This window comes from Balaenoptera musculus, chromosome 4, assembly GCF_009873245.2.
Source record: "Balaenoptera musculus isolate JJ_BM4_2016_0621 chromosome 4, mBalMus1.pri.v3, whole genome shotgun sequence".
Classification (NCBI taxonomy): Eukaryota; Metazoa; Chordata; class Mammalia; order Artiodactyla; family Balaenopteridae; genus Balaenoptera; species Balaenoptera musculus.
This window is the reverse complement of record NC_045788.1, coordinates 27,896,274-27,907,261: the sequence shown is the minus strand read 5'-3', so window position 1 is coordinate 27,907,261 and position 10,988 is coordinate 27,896,274. Positions and strand designations below refer to the sequence as shown.

At 40.3% G+C, this 10,988-nt stretch overlaps 1 pseudogene; it reads left to right on the top strand.

Annotated features, from left to right (window-relative positions):
* The first annotated feature begins 918 nt into the window (after positions 1 to 918).
* LOC118894552 lies at positions 919 to 1,392 on the top strand (annotated as a pseudogene).
* Positions 1,393 to 10,988: the final 9,596 nt, after the last annotated feature.

The window sequence follows — 10,988 nt, the reverse complement described above, 5'->3', positions numbered from 1 at the left end:
TATACCCTGAGAAAACCATAATTCAAAAAGAGTCATGTACCAAAATGTTCATTGCAGCTCTATTTACAATAGCCAGGACATGGAAGCAAACTAAGTGTCCATCAACAGATGAATGGATAAAGAAGATGTGGCACATATATACAATGGAAACGAAAAAGAAAAAGAAACGAAATTGAGTTATTTGTAGTGAGGTGGATGGACCCAGAGTCTGTCATACAGAGTGAAGCAAGTCAGAAAGAGAAAAACAAATACAGTATGCTAACACATATATATGGAATCTAAAAAACAAAAAAGGTCATGAAGAACCTAGGGGTAAGACGGGAATAAAGACACAGACCTACTAGAGAATGGACTTGAGGATACGGGGAGGGGGAAGGGTAAACTGGGACAAAATGAGAGAGTGGCATGGACATATATACACTACCAAACATAAGATAGAGAGCTAGTGGGAAGCAGCCGCATAGCACAGGGAGATCAGCTCGGTGCTTTGTGACCACCTAGAGGGGTGGGATAGGGAGGTTTGGAGGGAGGGAGATGCAAGAGGGAAGCGATATGGGAACATATGTATATGTATAACTGATTCACTTTGTTATAAAGCAGAAACTAACACACCATTGTAAGGCAATTATACTCCAATAAAACTGTTAAAGAAAAATATATATATATATATAACATACACACACAAAATGCATATATATGGACACATACTACTATATATAAAGTAGGCAAACAACAAGGACCCACTGTATACCACAGAGAACTATACTCAATATCTTGTAATAACCTATTACGGAAAAGAATCTGACCGAATCACTTTGCTGTATACTTGAAACTAACACAACATTGTAAATTAACTATACTTCAATAAAAATTAAATTAATAAATAAATAATAAAATAAGTGACCCCTTTTCACAAAGATGGCGCCGAAGGCGAAGAAGGAAGCCCCTGCTCCTCCGAAAGCCCAAGCCGAAGCAAAGGCTTCGAAGGCCAAGAAAGCAGTGTTGAAAGGCGTCCACAGCCACAAAAAAAAAAGGAGGTCCGGACGTCACACACCTTCGGATGGCGCAAAGCACTGCAGCTCAGGAGGCAGCCCAAATATCCTCGGAAGAGCGCCCCCTAGGAGAAACAAGCTTGACCACTATACCATCATCAAGTTCCCCCTCACCACCGAGTCAGCCGTGAAGAAAATAGAAGACAACAACACACCGGTGTTCATTGTGGATGTCAAGGCCAACAAGTACCAAATTGAACAGGCTGTGAAGAAGCTCTATGACATTGACATGGCCAAAGTCAACACTCTCATCAGGCCTGATGGAGGGAAGAAGGCATATGTTCCACTGGCTCCTGAGTATGATGCCTTGGATGTTGCCAGCAAAATTGGGGTCACCTAAACTGAGTCCAGCTGGTTAATTCTAAACATAAAAGTTTTCACTCTAAAAAAATAAATAAAAGGTAAAAGTAAGTGAAAAATGGGGGAGTGGGGATAAAAGAGACTCTTAAATAAAGCATCTATATAATTTATTGTCCAAACTGGAACATGTCAGGAATGAAAGAGAACAGTATTCATAATATTAACTGCTACAGGCCTAAGCCAGTGCTGTGCTGGGCAGTCCTGGATGTATGGTCCCTCTACTTTTAACCAGCAGGTTTCAAATATCAGACTGATGTGATTTAAGATTTGTTACAAAAACAGGAAACGAAGAGAACAACTTGTAAGTGAGAACGTTTAGATCACTAGCAACCAGTTGTTTTTAAGTCTGAAAAGAACCAGTCCCAAATCATCGCCATAACCACTGATCCGTCTGGATCAGAAGTCACAAACTGATGGCCTGGGGTTGGATCCAGCCTGCAGATGTGTTTGCTTTGGCCCGCAACGTATTGGGTTACAGAGTGCTTTTCTTAAAACTTTGAGTTTGTTGCCAACATTTCCAAGCTGAAAGCTGTCATGTTAAAATCCAGATTCCTAGCTTCTCTTGAAACACTTGAGGAGTATTCAGAGCAGGCACACATTCTCACATGGCAACTGAATGGAGCAGAGCACTCTCTCACTAATCCACCCCAGTCCTCATCTCTCTCCAGTGATTTCTTTTTCTTTTTTTTTTTTCCATCCAGTGACTTCTAATGCTGGGCTGCTTTGCTTGGTTCCTTCTTTGACTCCTACAGATACTTGACTTTTCAACCTTCATACTAGATCAAGCTCTCATCATCAGAACAAAGAAAGTGAGTTTGGCTGCAGAAGCTATCATTTTATAATCAATTGAAAATAGAAATCAACCAACCCAGATAATAAATGGGGAAATTCTAAAGAATTGGTAGGGGATATAGTATTACTACACTTTAAATAGGCCTAACAACAACAACAGCAACAAAACCTAATTCTGTTCAGAAAATTCCCCTTTAACTTTTCTACATTACAGATCATTCCATATTTCCCAAGTAATATAGCCTGAACTATACCAGTAGAGCTTCCAGAAATTCTCTTACTAAAAAATATAATAGCTAAGCTACAGCCCATTGGCAAAATGCACAGTTGAAGGCCCAGCCCAGTGACTGCTGCCCACCCTTGCTTCTCTCAACAAGCCCGGAACATCACTGGGTGTGTGATTGTTAGCAAATCTTCATTAATTACAAGCCTCATAAACAGCTGTGCAATGTGGGAGGTTGGGGAGAGACAGCTCCTGTCTTCATAAGAGAGAGTTTGGAACTAAAAGAGGTTCCAAGCTAGAAAGCATTCCAAAATAGGATGAGTTGTTTTGAGAGTAGAGAGAATAGCATCAGAGAGCACGGATGTTCATCCCAGAGATTGGTACCCAAACAACTGAAAAAACTTTCACTCTTTAGCACAAAGGAAATGGAGAGCTATAATTGGTTTCATAACCAAATTATGGGAACTTACATGTTTTGAAAAAAATATATTACTGGCAGAAGTATCTATGGCCTGAAAGGGTGTCTCTTGTGAGGTATAGGACTATGTTTGCCTGTGTAGTGTTGGTCCTAATCCAAGGAGGAGAGCTCTCAGAGACCAGTTTAAGAACCTTTATTTCCTACTGGTTTTCTTATGAAATCCCCACTGCAGCCAGGCTGCTGTCTATTCTTGTCCCCATACAGAGTATTGAAAATGCTTTGGCCTCTCCCACTATCTCTGGATTTCCACTTAACATTTCATCTGTATTAGTGTGTTAGGGTAGGGATGAATGATATTCTTGCTACTAAAACAGAGAGTTAGGGGCTTCCCTGGTGGCGCGGTGGTTGAGAATCTGCCTGCCAATGCAGGGGACACGGGTTCGAGCCCTGGTCTGGGAAGATCCCACATGCCGCGGAGCAGCTGGGCCCATGAGCCACGATTACTGAGCCTGCACGTCTGGAGCCTGTGCTCCACAACAAGAGAGGCCATGACAGTGAGAGGCCCGCGCACCACGATGAAGAGTGGCCCCCGCTTGCCACAACTAGAGAAAGCCCTCGCACAGAAACGAAGACCCAACACAGCCAAAAATAAATAAATAAATAAATAAATAAAATTTATAAAAAATAAAAAATAAAAAAAAATAAAACAGAGGGCTTCCCTGGTGGCGCAGTGGTTGAGAGTCTGCCTGCTAATGCAGGGGACACGGGTTCGAGCCCTGGTCTGGGAAGATCCCACATGCCGCGGAGCAGCTGGGCCCGTGAGCCACAACTACTGAGCCTGCGCGTCTGGAGCCCATGCTCCGCAACAAGAGAGGCCGCGATAGTGAGAGGCCCCTTCACCGCGATGAGGAGTGGCCCCCGCTCGCCGCAACTGGAGAAAGCCCTCACACAGAAACGAAGACCCAACACAGCCAAAAATAAATAAATAAATTTATAAAAAAAAAAAAAAAAAACAGAGAGTTAGGGCCTGTTTAGAGAACCATCTTAACACTTTGTGGTCATTCATATAATTGAAAGCTATGGAATGACTAAAAGAAGTGAGATAGAGCTGTAAAGAATAGTATGAATCCCTAGCACATATTGCTCTGTGAAAAATTTGCAGAATACATAATATTACCATTTTATTCATCCTGTATAGTCATTGTCTCCAATTCCTTTCTTCTTATTGTCTCCTTCAAACCCACTCCAAAGAGATCTTTATCTCCACCATCACAACCCCAACTGCTTACGTCAAATAGCCTCTGTGTTACTGAATCAAATGATCACTTATCTGACTTGGCCTATAATCAATATTTGGCACATCTGATCATTCCTTCCTTCTTGAAACACCTCCCTCACCTGGCTTCCTGGACACCACCTTTCCTGTATTTCCTCCTTTCTCACTGTTTCTCAGTCTCCTTTGCTAATTCTTGCAAATCTCTAAGACTTCTAAATATTGGGGTGTCAGGACTTCCCTCGTGGTGCAGTGGTTAAGAATCCGCCCGCCAATGCAGGGGACACAGGTTCAAGCCCTGGTCCGAGAAGATCCCATATGCCGTGAAGCAACTAAGCCTGTGCACCACAACTACTGAGGCTGCGCTCTAGAGCCCGCGTGCCACAACTACTGAGCCCACGCGCCTAGAGCCTGCGCACCGCAACGAAGAGTAGCCCACGCTCGTCACAACTAGAGAAAGCCCACACACCGCAATGAAGACCCAACACAGCCAAAAATTTTTTTTAATTAAAAAATAAATAAATATTGGGGTGCCAAAGATGGGCTTTAAACCTCTTCTTTTCTACCGTCAAATTCATTTCTTGCTGGTCTCATTCAGTCTCAAGGCTTTAAATACTGTCACTATGCTGAGGACTCAAATCCGACTGCCTGCTCAACCACTCGACCCAAATGTCTAAAGGCATCTTTAATTTAACCTTCCCAAAATCGAGTTCCTGATTTTCCCACAAACACACACACATACTAAAAACCTTCCCTTTCCACAGTCTTCTGTATCTCAGTTACTGAAAACTGCATTGCAGTTATTCAAGTTCAGAAACTTGTCAACCCTGACCTCGTGCTTTCTCTCACCTGGACATCTAATCCAGAAGAAACCTCTGTTGGCTCCCCCTTCAGAATCAGTCCACAATCTTGACTACTCACCACCTTTTCTGCTACGTACTTCTTTGTCAAAGTCACTATGAGCTCTTGCCTGCCTCGTAGCCACAGCCTCCTAACATCCGGCTGCTGCCAGCCTCCTTCAGTCTGGTCTCAACACAGAAACCATAATGATCCACTTAAAATATGTCAGATCAACTTACTCCGCTCAAAACCTAACAGTGTCTTCCACTTCACAGAGAATAAAAGCCAAAGGCCTTAAACTTGTTAGCAAGAACCTGAATGATCAGTCACCCAACTCCTTCCCCAGCTCCCAGCATTTCTCAATCACTCTGACCGCTCCTACTCTCCCCTCATTCATTCTGCTTCAGACTCACAGAAATTTGTGTTCTTTGAACATGCAGGTCACTTGCTGTTCCTTCTGTTTAGAATGTCCTTTCTCTAGATGACCTCTTACAAGTCTTGGCTCAAATGTCACCTTCAATTAGAACTGTTCTCTGACCACTCTGTTTGTTTCCTATTTATCCTCAGGATTTATTTTTTTTGCACAGCACTTACGATCTTTTCAAATACCACATAACACATTTATTTATTTAGTTTTATCTCTGTCTGCATCCCCTAGAAGGTAAGCTCCATGAGGGCAAGGATCTTTATTCACTTTATTCAATGCCTAATCCCCAGCGTATTCAATTAATATTTGTTAAACAGAGAAATTAATTTATATAATATTATGTATTTTCTATGGAATGTGTGTATATGTGTATATCTTCAAATCTAGTTTAGCTCTAGGGAGAGTAGTGAGTAGGGAAAGGGTGAATGGGCTCATGATTGGTGTGGATGGAAAGTCTATCAATAGAGTATTGATACTTTACCCTTGTAAGGATTGTTTCAAGTTTTTAAACGTGATATAGTCATTAATTACTTTTCATGTAAGGGGATATTATTTGTTAATAATTACCTAATATACCACAGGTACATACTATGCAGCCCCTATCTGCTGCTTCCCCACTCCAGCTACAGCTGATTGGACCGGAGTCTAATTAGATTGGACCAATCTGATTCAAAGTGGAAAAAAATCAGATCAACTCTTCCAAAAATTTGGAATAGGGTCGTGGAGAGATTAAGTCAGTCAGACTACTGTGAGGGCTGGAACTATAGGCCATGTAGAATTTGAGACCATTATCAACCAACACCATATGTAAAGTGAATTTTTGGAGAGATGGAAAAAAGATACGTAAGGAAAGAAAGCTTATGAGAGGGGAGGAACAGGAGAATAGATGGAGCAGATGTGTAGAGACAGAGATGCATGTGGCCTCCTACTTTTCAGTGCCATCCACATGCAGAATGTGAGCTCTGTTTCCTTATGCTCTTTTCTATCAGTAAACACCCTTTAACATGAACTACTTTAAACAGAATTGGATTCCTTGCAATGTTAGACTCTTAACTTAAATATCCAATACATTTTCCATGGTATAAAATAAGGCAATATCCCAACATTTGAAAAAAATTATACAAAAAAATGTTCTCAAGGCTGAATCCACTGCTTTTAATAAAAAAGTATAAGAAGGCTAAAACCAAGGCTGATTCTTGCCTTTGCAGGATTGCTCATATCCACATTAATTTGCATACCCTCATTATTTAATTTTAAGTTTCATCACTATTAAAGCTATTCTTTAATATTTATTTAGCAAAAGCTCCTTAATTCTGCCATACATTCCCATCAATTAAAAGAGATATTCTGACCCTAAATATCCCAAACCCTTGGTGAGGAGAGCTGTACATAATTTACTACTACAAATAAAGTACATAAATTTACAAATTATTTCTCTTTTTTGTAAACTCAAACAGTTGTAGTTCCTTGCATTCCCATATGCATTCATCAGCAGAAGAGAAAGTGCTGGGGTTACAGGTAAATCTACAGGTGTCACACATTATCCTCAGCCTGTATTACTATGTACCAACCCATCACTTGAAATATCCAAAGGGAGGATGTGACACAAGTGTGAATTTCATATTGCCACCTTCCTAATATACAGGTCACTTACTCAGAAAGGCATTCTCTGGCCCCACCAAAAAGTTCCTATCACGTTATTCCTTCTCACTTAGTATTCATTTATTATCATCTGATACTTTTCTTGTTTGTTTTTGTTTTGTCTTTCTTCCCCATTAGAACATAGTTCTATGAGAGCTGGAACCCAAAATGCCTGTTTTATTCATCAACATTTCCCTAGTACTTTAGAGTATGTTGTACCTGGCACAAAATAGGCACTGAGCAAATACTTGCTTAGAGGATAAATGAATGCTTTAATGAACACATCAAGCTAGTTCCTGACCAGGGCCTTTATATGCTTTTTCCTCAGCCAGAATCCCCTACCCCTTATTCTTCTCATAGCTAATTCCTGCACATCATTTGGGTCTCAGCCCAAACGCTGACACCTCAGAAAGGCCACTGATTACACTAGCCTCTCCACCCCTCAAGGCTTTCTCTAACACATTATCCTATGTTGGTTTAACAGAGCACTCAAGACTATCTGAAGTTCCCTTTTATATGTGTTCTTTCCGTGTTTATTATCATCACCTGTCTTCCCACTAGAATGTAATTTCCACAAGGAACTTTGACTTGTTGATCACCTTGTCTCCAGAACCTAGAAGAGGGCCCGGCACTTAGGAGGCAGGCAATAAATATTTGTTGAGTGAATGAAAGGTTGAAAACTGCAGTTTTAAAATATATGTCCACACATGGTATCACTGTTCTTCAGTACTGGGATAAAAACAACAAACTGCTATATGTGCAAGTAATTTTTTTAACAATTAAAATTTCACGTATAATATAGATCAGAAGATTGCCAAATTATATTCCAGATGGATTTATAATCCTGGTTGGGTACAAGCGGTGTATGATCAGTAGCTGGTTCAACGTTGACTAACCTCACGAATAGTTTCCAAGAGAAAATCTTCCTCTCTTTCCTCATATGGATTGGAAACTGAAATTGCAAAGGAGACAATGCTACAAATGAAACCACAGCCAGTCAAACTTGGCAAATGTGTGCCACCGTCCAAAGTATTTGTGTAGGCAAACAGACAAAATTCCTAAAGGAAAAAAAATTTCCAATTCCAAAAAGCACCTCCCCATGCCTACATCCCCAAACAGAATTAAGTTCCACTACTCAACAGTCTCAGATCTAAAGGCGGGGGGTTTCCTCCTCAGAGCCAGAAAAATCACAATTACAACCACCCCAAGTCGTCAGTAACTGACTTGGCCCATAGGAGGCAGACCAAAACTGTCAAATGTGGAGACATTCACCCCGCCCCCCCCCCAAGACAATTCTATTTTACAATCCCACAGTCCCCCCCCACAACAATTTCCTATGTATCTATGGACACCTGTGAGATCTCCCTTACACTCATCACCTTTTGAAACTATTTTCTGATTAACTTCATTTAGTCAACCATTAGGACAGTCAGTCAGACAACAAATACTTATTGAACGTACATTATGTAGCTGACACAGTTTGTGTAGTAAAAACACATCAGTAAAGAAAACAGAGAAAAATGCTCGCCCGCATGGAGCTTACATTCTAAGCACCTCACGTTCACTTAAAAACAGAAAAATATAGATATAATGAATAGTAGGCATTTGATAGAGATGACTACATAAATTCATAGATAACATAAACAGATACAACAGTTGGTACATAAACACATGGTTATCCAATATCTTCCAGGGAACTCAGATTTGCATTACTAAAGAGAATATTTGGGATACTGATCAGGTATGTTGCTTTCCGATTGTTTTCCTGTAATATTATGTGTGCCTGTTATCTTCATTATAGGTTTTCCTCCGGCAGAAAATATATCCTTCACTTCCTTTGTACTGTGTTCAGGGGGCAAGTTGTACAGTGCCCCCAAATAGACTATGAGTTCATTAACTGTTTGTTAAATAATACATTGCACTTATATAGTGATTTTAAACTTCCTGAAAAGTACTTTCATGTGAGTTATTATTACTAGCATCATGCACTTATTCATACTCTAATGCTAGATCAAGAAGTGAATTTCAGTAAGGGAACTGGTGGTAACACAAGTAGTATGTTTGAGACAGCTAGCCTTGCTAGCTAAGAACCAGTCCAGTGTTCTTCTTATTATTGTTGCTGTTGTTTTTCTGAATCTCTACTAAAGTCCAGACACTAGAAAGCACAGGAATCAGGCAATTTAAAATCATAGCAATGGAAACCAGAGAAAGAAAAGATAACTTGGGTTCACAGAAAAGCCCAAATCCAAGGGCAAAGTCTAAGGCTTTAGTTAGTGATTTTTAAACTGCATTTAATTAAAATACACATTCCTGGGAATTCCCTGGCAGTCCAGTGGTTAAGACTCCGTGCTTTCACTGCAGAGGGCGTGGTTTCAATCCCTGGTCGGGGAACTAAGATCCCACAAGCAATGCAGCGCAGCCAAAAAAATAAAAAATAAAATAAAATGCACATTCCTGATGAACACCCTGACCCAGACATTCTGATTCATTAGATCTGGAGTAAAGTCCAGGAATATGAATTTTTACAAACATCCCCCAGATGATTCTGATGCAAACCCTCTGGGAAATGCTTACTTGATGGCAAAGGTTGGACCAAGGAAGGTCAGTCAGTTCACTGCATGGCTTCCAAAGCTTGGCATGTTCAGATATGGTTTGGTACCAGAAGTCTGTTGCAGCAGGCATAGCACAGTGATAAGAAAAGCCAAGCCACCATTTCTGAGTGCTATCAGGAGAACCACAGCTACTGGAGATGTATGGACCAGGATCTAGCCCCAGGAAGGAAAGGACTAGAATGCTTCTAATGTTCTAGTCTCAGCGTAAGGTCTAGGGCTGTTTTGTACCCTAGGGGAGATCTGAGTCCCAGGCAGGAAAATCTGGCATAGCCAGCTCATGTAGAGTCCCAATCTATGGGAAGATCAGGTTAGGAGGAAGGTAAGTTTGCCACTTTGAAGGGTTTACTGGTTCTCATCCCTAATATTGCAGACCTGGCTAGACAATGAGGAAGGGCAACATAATCTAAAAACAGAGACCTGCTCTGAAAACCCAAGACTGAAAATCATGATTCAACTCCAAGTTCCACAATGAACTGAAGCTGAGGAGGCTGATATGTTTTCTACCTCCAGCAGGAATGGCCCAGAAATGAAGTCTGAAGGGCAGATATGCTATAAAGGAAGAAACAATGAGGCAGGGGTTAACCCTGAACTTCAAGAGTCCACATCTCCCACCAGGAAAGTGGATGGCCCAGCATTATGCTCTAGCAATAATCTCATTTTAAAATCTATAGCAATCATTATTTTCCCCACATACTGAGAAAGGTTCTATCATAATCAATGCACAAAACAACTACAAGCAGAAAGTAACAACTAGATCTTTCCATAGATCTCAAAACAATTAGCTGGCAAACATTCAAGTAACTGCAAGTTTAAATTATTAAGCAACATTTTTGCTTGCAAGGTGTTAGGAATTGATATTTAACATATAGGGGTATCTGGAAAAATACTGGCATTTGTTTAAACCAGGTGGAGTATTTTTATACATGTGAAAACCCAAATTAAAAGAGGTTCATTGGCTTTTCCAAGTATACACATAGGTAGTCCAAGGTGAAGGAAATAAACCTCCACCTTTTTAATTTTAAATTCCAAACATTTTCATTCTAACTTTTGACTTCTCTGCTGATAGATAAATGGATAGATAGACACTTTAGTGGGATTTTCATGGCTTTTTTGTCTTTTTTTTTTTTTTTTACTATTTTATTAAGAAAAAATTTAATTATTTACAGAAGTAGTGAGAATATTATCATGAACCCCCAAGTACCCATCACCCAGCAATAAAAATCTTGATTCTTCCTACACTCACTCACCACCCCCTGCCCAAGATTATTTGAAGCGAATTCTAGACATCATACTATTTCATCCATAAATAGTTTGGCATAGATTTCTAAGGGATCAGTACTCTCTTTTTAA